Consider the following 12,399-nt stretch of genomic DNA (forward strand, 5'->3'; position numbering starts at 1 on the left):
CCCTCTCTCCACATCCTCTGCAGCATAAATTGTCATTGGTGTTTTTGATTTTAGCCATTCTGACAGTAGCAAGATGATATCTCAGAGTTGTTTTGATTTGCATTTCCCTGATGATTAAGGATGTTGAGCACTTTCTCAAGTGTCTCTCAGCCATTTTAGATTCCTCTTTTGAGAATTCTGTATTTAGTTCTGTAACCCACTTTTAAATTGGATTCTTTGGTGTTTTGTAAACTTGCTTCTTGAGTTCTTTGTCAGTCCTCTGTCAGATGTGGGGTTAGTGAATATATTTTCCAATTCTATGGGCTGCCTTTTTATCTTATTGACTGTGTCCTTTGTCCTGCAGAAGCTTCATCAGTTTCAGGAGGTTCCATTTGTTAATTGTCGATCTCAGTGTCTGTGCTACTAGTGTTATGTTCAGGAAGCGATCTTCTGTACCAATTCATTCAAGAGTACCTCCCACTTTCTCTTCTAATAAGTTCAGTGTGGCTGGATTTACTTTAAGGTCTTTTATCCATTTGGACTTATGTTTTGTGCATGGTGATAGACATGGATCTATCTGCAATCTTCTACATGCCAGCATCCAGTTATTGAAAATGCTGTCTTTATTCCATTGTATAACTTTAGCTTCTTTGTCAAAACCCTAGCGTTCATATGTGTGTGGGTTAATATCAGGGTTTTCAATTTGATTCCATTGGTCTACCTCTCTATTTTGTGCCAATACCAAGCTGTTTTCAGGACGATAGCTCTATAATAGAGCTTGAAGTCAGGGATGGTGATGCTTCCAGAAGTTCCTTTATTGTACAGGGTTGTTTTGGCTATCCTGGGTCTTTTGTTTTTCCATATAAAGTTGAGTATTTTTCTTCCTAGGTCTGGGATGAATTTTGCTGGTTTTTGATGGGGATTGAATTGAGTCTATAGATTGCTTTTGGCAAGATTGCCATTTTTACTATGTTGATCCTACCAATCCAAGGGCATGGGAGATCTTTCCATTTTTTGGTATCTTAATTTCTTTCTTTAAAGACTCAAAGTTCTTGCTATACAGGTCTTTCACTTGTTTGGTTAGCGTTACCCCCAGATATTTTATGCTGTTTGGGGCTATTGTAAGAGTGATGTTTCTCTGATTTCTTTCTCATCCCATTTATTGTCTATATACAGTAGGGCTACTGATTTTTTTTTTAGTTAATCTTGTATCGTGCCACTTTGCTAAAAGTTTTTATCAGCTGTAGGAGTCCCATGTACAGTTTTTCAGGTCACTTATGTAAACTATCATATCATCTGCAAATAGTGAAAGTTTGACTTCTTCATTTCCAATTTGTATCCCTTTGATCTCCTTTTCTTATCTTATTGCTCTAGCTAGAACTTCAAGTACAATATTGAAGAGATATGGAGTGAACAGCCTTGTCTTGTTCCTGATTTTAGAGGAATTGCATTGGGTTTCTCTCCATTTAGCTTGATGTTAGTTGTTGGTTTACTGTATATTGCTTTTAGTATGTTCAGGCATGTTCCTGTTATCCCTGATCTCTCCAGGACATTTATCATGAAGGGGTGTTGGATTTTGTCAAAGGCTTTTTCTGTATCAAGTGAGATGATCATGTGATTTTTTTTCTTTGCAGTTTGTTTATATGGTGAATTACGCTGATAGATTTCCGTATGTTGAACCATCCCTGCATCCCTGGGATGAAGCCTACTTGATCATGGTGGATGATTTTTCTTGGATTTGATTTGCTAATATTTAATTGAGTATTTTTCATCAATATTCATGAGGGATATTGGTCTGTAGTTCTCTTTCTTAGTTATGTCTTTGTGTAGCCTGGATACCAAGGTAATTGTAGCCTCATAAAAGGAGTTTGGCAACGAACACTTTGAGGAGTATTGAAATTAGCTCTTCTTTAAATTTCTGGTAGAATTCTGCACTGAAGTCATAAATGCAATCTAAGCAATAGTGGAGAGGCTACCTTAAATGTCCTTCCCCGATAATGTGATTGACGACTTCCTTGTATGCCATCCTAGAGCCTTCATCCAGTGACTGATGGAAGCAGAGGCAGACACCCACAGCTAAACACTGAACTGAATTCCTGGAACTCAGTTGCAGAGAAGGAGGAGTGATGAGCAAAGGGGTTAAGACTTGGCAGGTGAAACCCACAAAAACAGCTGACTTGAGCAAGAGGGAGCTCTTGGACCCCAGAGTGATAGTTGAGAGGCCAGCATGAGCCTGATCCAGATCCCCTGAATGTGGGCATCAGTGAGGAGGCCTCGGCATTCTTTGGGCCTCACATAATAGATCAGCACTTATCCCTGGCATCCAGATGGACTTTGGGAGCCCATTCCACAAGGAGGGATGCTGTCTCAGCCTGGACACATGGGGGAGGGCCTAGGTCCTCCCCTGGATGATATGACAGACTTTAGAGATCCCCCATGAAGGGTCTCACCTTCCTTGGAGAGTGGAATGGGGATTGGGCAGGGTTTTGGGAGGGTTGGTGGGTGGTGGGGGAGGAGGGGAGGGAGATGGAACTAGGATTGACATGTGAAGCAAGCATGTTTCTAATTTAAATTTTTTTTAATTTTTTTAAAAAGATCGTAAGAAATAAGGACAATGATGTTCTATCTCTTTTTCCTGATCCCCCTCCTGCTCCATCCATGGCCCCCGTGTTAATGGTTGAACTTAGAGTGTCTTGCACTCTAGGAAAGTACTCTACCTTTGAGCTATTTCCCCAACTCCATTTTATTTTTCTACTTTGAAATGAAGGCTCAATAAGTTATCCAGACTGACCTTCAACTTACTTTCTAACTCAGTCAGGCTTGACTGCAGGCCTGTGCCAGCAGCTTATTGAAAATGATGTGACAGAAACGACAATGCCATTTGGACTTCTTACCCCATGCCTCCTAGGGCTGAAAAGTTGACTCATGACCTCTGTATGGCAGCACAGTGTCTCAGTCAGTGTTCTCTTGATCATGGCAACTCTTATAAAAAGGAAGCATTAGATTGGGGCTGGCTTACAATTTCAGAGGTTTAGTCCAATATCAGCTTGGCAGGATGCATGGCAGCCTGCAGGCCAACATGGTGCTGCAGAGGTAGCTGAGGGTTCTCTATCTGGATCCACAGGCAGCTGGAAGAGGGAGACTCCAGGCCTGGCTTGAGCTTTTAAAGCCCCAAAGCTCACACCCAGTGTCACTCTTCCCCCAACATCTACTCCAGCAAGGCCTTATCTCCCAATCCCTCTCAAATAATGCCAAGCATTCAAATACATGAGCCTATGGGTGCCATTCCTGTTTAAACTACCATACCCAGTAAATTCACATGCTACATTTGTTTCTAGAGGTAGCAGGAGGACAATGTACTTACTGCATTTCTTTCCTCCAGAAGCTTCCAGAATAAAAATTCCATAGGCAAGTGAAAGAAAAGCTTCAACTTGGGCTGATTTATTTAGCCAGCTGCTAAGTGTTCTTTTTAATGATGCTTGCCATTTACCTCTGCTGGCTTTGGTTCTTAGTATTCAACACACTTCAGTGCCTGCATCCCTCTGCCTTTCCATAAGTATTCAAAGGTGTCTGGGAGATTTCACTAAACCCAGTGATTTAAAATTGGAAAGGTCAGGAAGTGTACCACTGTGTGCTCAGACGGTGACCCTGTGTGATGCAAACGTAAAATATTGATTATGTAAATTGACAAGTGCATATTGTCTATGATGACCTTGCAGACTATTGAACTGAACTCAACTCTAAGTTGTTTTAAGCCTGTCTGCTCACCAGCTATTTGATATTAGGTACATTATTCACTTCTATGATGTTCTGTAAAATGAGGGATGCAGATTACATAATGGTTGGTAGTTATTCAAAATCACACACAATTATCCTAGTAATTCACCAATTTATATCTCTTGTGTTTTTCTCTAGAGTAAGACTTTCTTAATACAGAATACTGTCTTAAACCTGAACTCCATTATGCTATTCCATATATTAGGAGTTTGAGCTGACAAATGGCTGTTTGCACAGGGCTTTCACTTCCTGCGGTTAAGTCCATCTGGGACATCAAATTACAGATCAGACCTTGCTTAATGAACTTCACATTGGGAACATATAGCATTGTGTTTCCAAAAACCACTTCCTTCAAACCAAGAGAGCTTGTCCAACCATGGCCGTTCCAACAGTGTCTCCTAGATGCTTAGCATTAACCCTGACAATAGGAAGGCTGCAGAGAAAGTGCTTTAACTGTGAGGGTGGGGGAGGGTTTTATTTCCCCTACTATTCATATAGTTCTTAGTTGGGAAAGATTCTTGTAGCAAAACAATTTGATGGGGGATTTAAAAAAAATCCCAGTCATTTAACTCCGTGTATTCCTGTGTATGAGAAAGTAGCAAGTCTTTGATAGGAGGCTTTAAATGTTTTATCTGCCAGATCAAAGAAAGAAGAGTGTTGGAGAAGTCAATGAGACGACCAGAAAAATCAGAAAGGCGGAATGGGGTTTGTTGCCTTTAGCTCAGTGTCTTCAGTCATCCGTCTCCGGTAATAGTCTAGCTTATTTTTCTGTCTAAGAGGGGATTGTCTTACAATTGGCTATTTCCTCTACAGGTATAAATCTCCTTTAACAAACAGTAACATTTGTGTTTTCAGCGCTTCAGTTACATCAGTTTCTTAAAATGTTTTTACAACTGATGGACATACTTTTAGGTGGTGTATTCTGATCTCTTATATACACAGTCCAAGGGATACTGTATTAGCTCTCTTTTTCAAAGGTTTATTTTATTTCTCTCGGTTGTGTGTGTAGTTTAGGGGTGTGTGCATAGCAATGCAGTGCCCATCGAAGCCAGAAGAGGACAGTGGATTCCCTGGAGCTGGAATTACAGGTGATTGTGAGCCACTAGACACGGGTGCTGGGAATCAAAGTCAGATCCTCTGATCCTCTGACAGAGTAGTATGCGTTCTTCTCTTCCGAGCTATCTTTCCAGCCCCTGCTTCTTCCTTACTGTTTCTAGATAGATCTGGCCCCATGAAGCCCTGAGTGATAACTACCCTTTAACTACTGGTTTTGTTTCTTCTTCTTCTTCTTCTTCTTCTTCTTCTTCTTCTTCTTCTTCTTCTTCTTCTTCTTCTTCTTCTTCTTCTTCTTCTTCTCCTTCTCCTCCTCCTCCTCCTCCTCCTCCTCCTCCTCCTCCTCCTCCTTCTCCCTGTCCCTCTCCCCTTCTCCCTCTCCCCCCTGATTCTCCTTCTCCTCTTATGGTTCCTTGTCCCCATATCTTCACCCACCAGATTTCAGGACAGCTGTGAAGAACAGTCTCGTACAGCAACCAACATCCAACTCACTCCACACTGTAGCATCTTACACACTTTGGACATTCTCAGAAGTCACTCATAGCAATTCAGCCCAGTTCTTTCTTAAACAGACTCGATTTAGAAGTGCATGGTGCAGAGCTGTCTCCAGAAACACTTCCCAAAGGAGAGATAGGAATCTTGGGTGCCTCAGCCTCCCTGGGAAAAATGCTACACAACTTGGAAGGTCTCTGCTGTGATTCGACTGTATCCCCAAGGGTTCATGGGTTGGAGTCCCCGGTGGGAGGTACTAAGAGGGTAGAATTCCTGGTACCGTGAAGAGGAACGTGAGAAAGAATGGGCTTGGCAGACTTTAACTGGGGAAGGAAGAAGAAAGGTAATACAAATGGGGGAGGGGGTGGAAGACAAGATAAATAACATAAGAATGTTTGAGAAAACCATAGGGAAATGTGCAATTTTATATGCTTACTTAAAAATACATACACATGCAGCCTGGCAGTGGGGGCGCATGCCTTTAATCCCAGTACTTGGGAGGCAGAGGCTGGTAGATCTCTGTGAGTTCTGGGCCAGCCTGGTCCACAAAGCCAGTTCTAGGACAACCAAGGCTACACAGAGAAACCTTACCTTGAAAAAAAAAGCAACAAGAAATATAAAAATAATATATACCATTGTGTGTGTGTGTGTGTGTGTGTGTGTTATACACTTCAGTCTCATGAGTGTCATTCTTCAAGTTGATGTTTCCCTTAAGACAAATATTTCATTAACCCTTCCACAAATTTTGTGGTTGCCTGATACCCTCTGTGTGCATCCTCCTTGTACCACGTCAGGGATGTCAAACTCCATGGATTCTCCTGAAGAAGACGGCACATTGTAAAATCAATAGTATCTGACAGTTACCTCACGGCAAAAATTAGCCTACTTCACGGCAAGATCTGACTGAGTTTTCCAAGTCTCTAACTCATCATCACTCATTTTCACAGCCTATGGACATCATCTATCTGATTTGAAACTAGCTGTCCAATTCATTTTGAATAAGATTTACCGTATTTCTTTACATTAATAGACTCAAAATGAATATTATTGCTTAGAGATAATGTTGATGTTGAAAATAAACTTGGTTTTGTTTTATTTTTAAATGTTCTTGTTTATTTACTGTGGTTTTTCTATGCTTGGAGTCAAGCCTGGAGTTTTATGGATGCTAGGCAAATACTCCTATCATTGAACTATATCCTCAACCTCTTTCTTTTAAGATCTTGAAATTAAAATATTTGAAACTCCTTCCAGCATCCAATAACTAGTTACACATTAAAAAACCAACACATGTGTATTCATTAAATCTGAAAACAGATTTATATTTGTGCAACCAGAATCACTCAACAATTTTTGAGGTAATTTTATCCATTATTTTTCTTTCATGGGGATTTCTCTCAATGGATTGCTTAACCTTTAAAGGAATGTGATTTTGCAAAATGCTAATGGTGCCTTACATTTGCATAATACTTTCACGTATCAAGATGACTTCTTTGACTCAAATTAACGAAGGCTTGGGAAAAAAAGTAAAAAAAAAAGCACAAGCCTTTTTATAAGAACTGATATTGTCCTATTTTAGAAGTGAGGAGTCTCAAATTTTGTCACTAGTAACCAGCAGCGCTAGCATTTTTATCTGAGCCGATGTGGTGGCTTGAATGATATGCCCCTCCTGCATAGCTCATATATTTGAGTGCCTCATCTACATCTGGGGTGAGGGGAACCCTGCAGGTGTCCAGGTAAGGAAGTGAACCCTGGAAGAGATGAGAATGAAAACCTGGTTTAGACTGACTATGCCAATCCGAACCAGACTTCGGGGAGTCTAACATCAGACAGTTCATTGTCAGCACATTCAAAACACAGAAATTTGGGAAAGAGTTTCCAGGCCACAAACATTCTGATTCCAGGTGCACAATAAAACTTACAGTGTGACTACATAGTGACTCCTTTACAAATCACGTGTGACCATGGCGTGGGTTTTATGGCTAAAAGGCCTAGAATGTAATGTAGTCTCTGACCCAGAGCGTAGAGGACAGCAGGCCATAAAATACATGTGATGTCTCTCCTAAAAATAGGTTCTATTAACTGGGAGCAAAAGATAAGGGTCTAGGGAGGGAAGAGCCTGGGATAACCCTTGAGGGGAATTTGGGTGACATCTGCCTCTATAGCAAAAGGTGTATGAGTTCTGCCTCCACAGATATCAAAATGGTTACCAGGTTATTAACAATATCCACTCCCAGCCTTCTGGGCAGAAAACAGGTATCACCTTCTTTGAAGAGGGGCCCCTGAATGTTTAATATTCCCATTTCCCTAGTGCTCTGTGGGTGCAAGGATCTTTATGCCCCCAGCATTGGTGGAATTGTTTGGGGAGGATTAGGAGCTGTGACCTTGTTGGAGGAGGTGTGCCACTCAGAATGGGCTTGAAGATCTCAGAAGCCCAGCCAATCCAACCTAGCTCCACCCTTCACCCTCTTTGCCTCTTGCTTGCGGATCAGATGCAAGCTCTTGGCTACTTCTCCAGTGCCATGCCTGCCTGCTTGCCGCCAAGCTCCCACCATGATAGACTAATCTTCTGGAACCGTAAGATTCAATTAAATGTTTTCTTTTATAAATTGCTTTGGCCGCAGTGTCTCTTAACAACAATAGAAAAGTAACTAGGACAACCAGCTTCAGCAATAAACCATTTTGTCCCCGAAGTGTTAACCCTTTCCATGAAGATGCCATAGAAATCATCTCAAGCATTCCATGCAGCTTAATAGAACCACATTTCTTATCAATGGTATTCAAGAGAAGGATGTCAGGATACAAGCCTGTAATCCTAACACTCGGGGTAGAGGCAGGAAGAGGGTGAGCTTCAGGCTAGCCCAAGCTACATAGAATATCCTGCTATGAGAAGGAGAGAAGAGGAGGGAGGGAGGGATGAAGAGAGGGCGAGAGGAAGAGGTAGATAAAGGAAAAGAAGGCGTGAAGTCTCTCTATTGTGTAATGAACAGAAGTTGGAACCACCATCTCATCTTCAGGAGACACTGGACACCAAGTTTCTCACTGTTGGAGACAATGATTGCACATATTTAAATGAAAAAGGGATAGAGAATTAAGTCAATGATGTTGGATTGAAATGGAAGAAACTAATATCAATTCACAGATTCCAAAACATACAGGTGTGATATCAATAAATATACAAGCATGAGTGTGCCATCAAGCACTCTACCACAAGCTAACCCCAGTCAAACACATAATCCTCATAAAATAAGAAAATACACTTAAAAATTTAAATGATGTTCATATGCTAAGCCTTACACAGAGTAGAGACTGACATAAACATGTCATATAAGGTGAAGAGCAAACAGAATGGAGAGCAAATGAATAAATCAAATGTAGCTCAGTTATTATCCATCCCCTCAATTCACACCCAAACAGAAGCTAAAGAAATCCTCAACCAATGATAAAAGATATATTCAATTTAATAATTAAATTTCACTAGTAGCATTTGTCTCATTATATAGCTGATTAAGGACTGGTAGGAAAACTATGTTGCAGATTGTCATTCCAGCTTGCCAGAGCTGTAAAGGATGTCCCAAAATGGTGTTTCTTCCTCAAATCGCCATGATTATACCGTTATTTCAGTCCATATGTGATTACAACTCCCTTTTTTTCCCTTGAGCAATTACAATTAGCTGGCACACATCTTTCTGTTCTTAAAAGGCAACAATGGAAAGCAAAAAGACTGGACAAGGATTAGGATCCAGATCTGACCCAACTCACTGTGTCTTTGGATATAAATCAGCCTCGACATATATATGCTTCCATTTACATAAAACTAAAGTACTAGAATGACTGCCTTAGCCAGTGTTCTATTGCTGTAAAGAGACATCATGACCACAGCAATTCATGATAGAAAGCATTTAGTTGAGGCCTTACATACAGTTTCAAAGTTTTAATCCATCATTGTCATGATGGGGAGCATGGTAGCATGTAGGCAGGCATAGTACTAGAGAAGCAGCTAAAAGCTCTGTATCCTGATACACAGGCAGTAGGAAGAAAAAGACACTGGGCCTGGCTTGGGCTTTTGAAATCTGAAAGTGCACCCCTAGTGATATACTTCCTCCAACTAGGCCACACCTACTAATCCTTCTCAAGTAGCGTCACTCCCTGTTGACTAAGCATTCACATATATGAACCTATGGGGGCCATTCTTATTCAGACCACCACAATGACAATTTCCATTTTTTTAATTTTTTTAACTTTCACTAAATTTGTTGTTTAACAACTTCATGTGTATATATTTACTTACTATATTACACACACACATGCACACACACACACACACACATGCATGCGCACACATACACCAACCCTCTCCTATCTCCCTACCACCCCTGTCTACCCATTGCCTCTTCACAAGTTCCTGTTTCACATTTTATGTTTTGTCTTATATTGTGATCCACTAGATTTAACCAAGGCTATCTGAATGACCTTAGCTTTGAACTACTCATTTAATCCTGACAAGTTCTCCCTGGGTACACAACTGAAGATAATTTCTTACCACATCCCCCAAATTCACCAATAGCCAAATTTTCATCCAGATTGGGTATGTCCCCATGAGCTCCTCTACAATCCTCTTGTGCTAATCCTATGCAGGCAACCACAGCTGTTGTAAGATCATGATGCACAGAAGATAGCATTTCACCTACCTTCCTTCTGCTAAATGTCCCTTAAACTTTAGAAGGGTGGTATAAGAAATTTGTTTAGGATCGAGTACTCAACTACCAATTATTCCCAGCATCTTGAGCAACCATGTGACTCTACAGTTAATTCATTAAAAGAAGAATTTTGTCTAAGGCTGAACATAGCCTTATATGTCTATAAGTATAAACATAAATATTTAGAAGTCTGTTTGATACCACGTCAATTTAGCAAAACACCCATAGCAAGTAACATCCTGATGGGGGAAGTCCTTCTACGTATATGTAAATAAAGCACTGTTGGCCAATAGGGAAGCAAGATAGGTAGGACTGGGAGTCTAGGAGGATTCTGGGAAATGTAGTGAAGAGAGTCGTCGCCATGTGATCCTCAGAGGAAAGAACACAAGGCTGGTGTTCTCAGAAAGATGAGGCCTTATAAAAATACATATTAGTAATTATGGGTTAATAATTAATTCAGAGCTAGACAATACAAAACCAAGCAAACGGCCAATGGCTCCATAATTAATATAGCGTCCTGTGTGTTATTTGAAGGCTAAAGTGGCAACAGGACCCAAGTGGCTGGGGGGAGGAGTACACATTACACCATCCTGGATCTTAAGATGGCTTCGTAGATTTTTGACTGGGTTTACACAGTAATGAAATAGCTCCTACAGAACAGGCCTATAGTCCAATCACAGAGCAACTGATAACAACCACAGCAGTCATGCCACTGCTGCATCATGGGTTCATCCCAGCAAGATGATTTCTCATGCTCTACTGAATTCATTTCCTACTGAACTCATCTTCCTTTTCTTTTTTAACCACAGTCAAGCTATTGTCTTAATTGAATTGCAAAGGGACAACTTTAATTCCCTTTTACTTTTTAAAATCCTGGTTAGCATGGGTTTTTGTTTTGCTTATCATAGGATCTCATAAAGCTGTTAGCATACTGTCAATATCTGCACTTAAATTTGTGAAAACTTTCTACAAAATAGTGCAGAAAATAAACATAAGAAATACATGCTTTCTCTATGTTATTGCAATACTTGGTTCCAACTTTTCATTTGCCTAAGAAAGTTTTTTTTGTTTTTGGGTTTTTGTTTTTGTTTTGTTTGTTTGTTTGTTTGTTTGGTGTGAGTGACAAACATCTACTAAATTTCAAATATCTCTGTATTTATCTTCTGATATATGCATCTGAGGACCAGCCTCAACAAAGAGACTCACATGTATATTTCTAAGTCTTTGTAAGACACCAGTGAACCAGAAAACATTGCATTATATGCATTATTGATTTGGATGGAACCTATAAAACACAGAATTTTTGTAGAACATGCATTTACTCCTTCAAGATACTCCTAAATTATTTTTCTTATTAAAGCTTTTCTTAGAAATCAACCACTTAAGATAGCAGTATTGATTTGGAACAAATTATCTGTGAATTAGATTATGACTGTTTGAATTTTTAATATTTCTTAATGCTATGCCCATTGCTTTGTAATGTGAATGATTTTCAGAATCTAAGCTTTTAACAACGTAGTGAAATGAGGGAAAGGTTGTTAAGTAATGGAATTAATTCTTCCCAAGCTAACTTTCTGAGGGACAGAGTGCTAATAATGGAGAACTCTAGGGTAATGTTAGGTAAGACATAACTTTTCTTTTTAATTGTGTTTTTCTTCCCATGTAAAAAGTCTGCTTGAAACATGATCATCCGTTAAATATGATAACCCACAAACGCTATGAATACTTATGGGCATTAAGTTGAAATAGGATAAACATGCTAGTAAAATTTCAGTAATAAAGAGAATTTGTTTGCACATTAAATTAAGATGCAGCAATACGAGAGATCATCTCAGACTGTAGGTTTATAAGAATGAAGACATTTCTGGAAATTTCATGTACTTAGTCTTCAATGTTCAAAGTTCCCTTACACATTTCTATTTAAGAGTATGATAGAAAGTGCTTGTAATCATTAACAGAAAAACAATATTCTTTCATGAACAGATAAAAGATGCATCAACCACCAGAAATAATTTTCTTTAAAACACTGGGAAATTTGCTCCTATAGATTCATTCATCTTAGAGTAGAATTGAAAAAAAATTGAGGCCTCTGTGACAACCCCCCCTCCCCTGCCCAAGGAACTGAGAAAGCGTTTAGATGGGAGGCCGTTGAGGAGGGTCCTTAAGGATTGTGATGGCGATGCTGAGATCTAGCTCTTAACAGTTGTTGGATTTCTGGTGTTGGGGATGAATAGGGGATGGAAAACTATTCAAGATGGGGGTATGGAAAGAACCCAAACTGAGAGTTTGACCATACTCTGATGAGCATATGGGTGACACAGATTTTACTTGCTATATGTTTTGGAGGTGGTACAAGGGTGGACCTGGGAAGAATGGGAAGTGAGTGCAACCAGGAAACATA

This window comes from Mesocricetus auratus, unplaced genomic scaffold (assembly GCF_017639785.1).
Source record: "Mesocricetus auratus isolate SY011 unplaced genomic scaffold, BCM_Maur_2.0 Super-Scaffold_100008, whole genome shotgun sequence".
Lineage (NCBI taxonomy): Eukaryota > Metazoa > Chordata > Mammalia > Rodentia > Cricetidae > Mesocricetus > Mesocricetus auratus.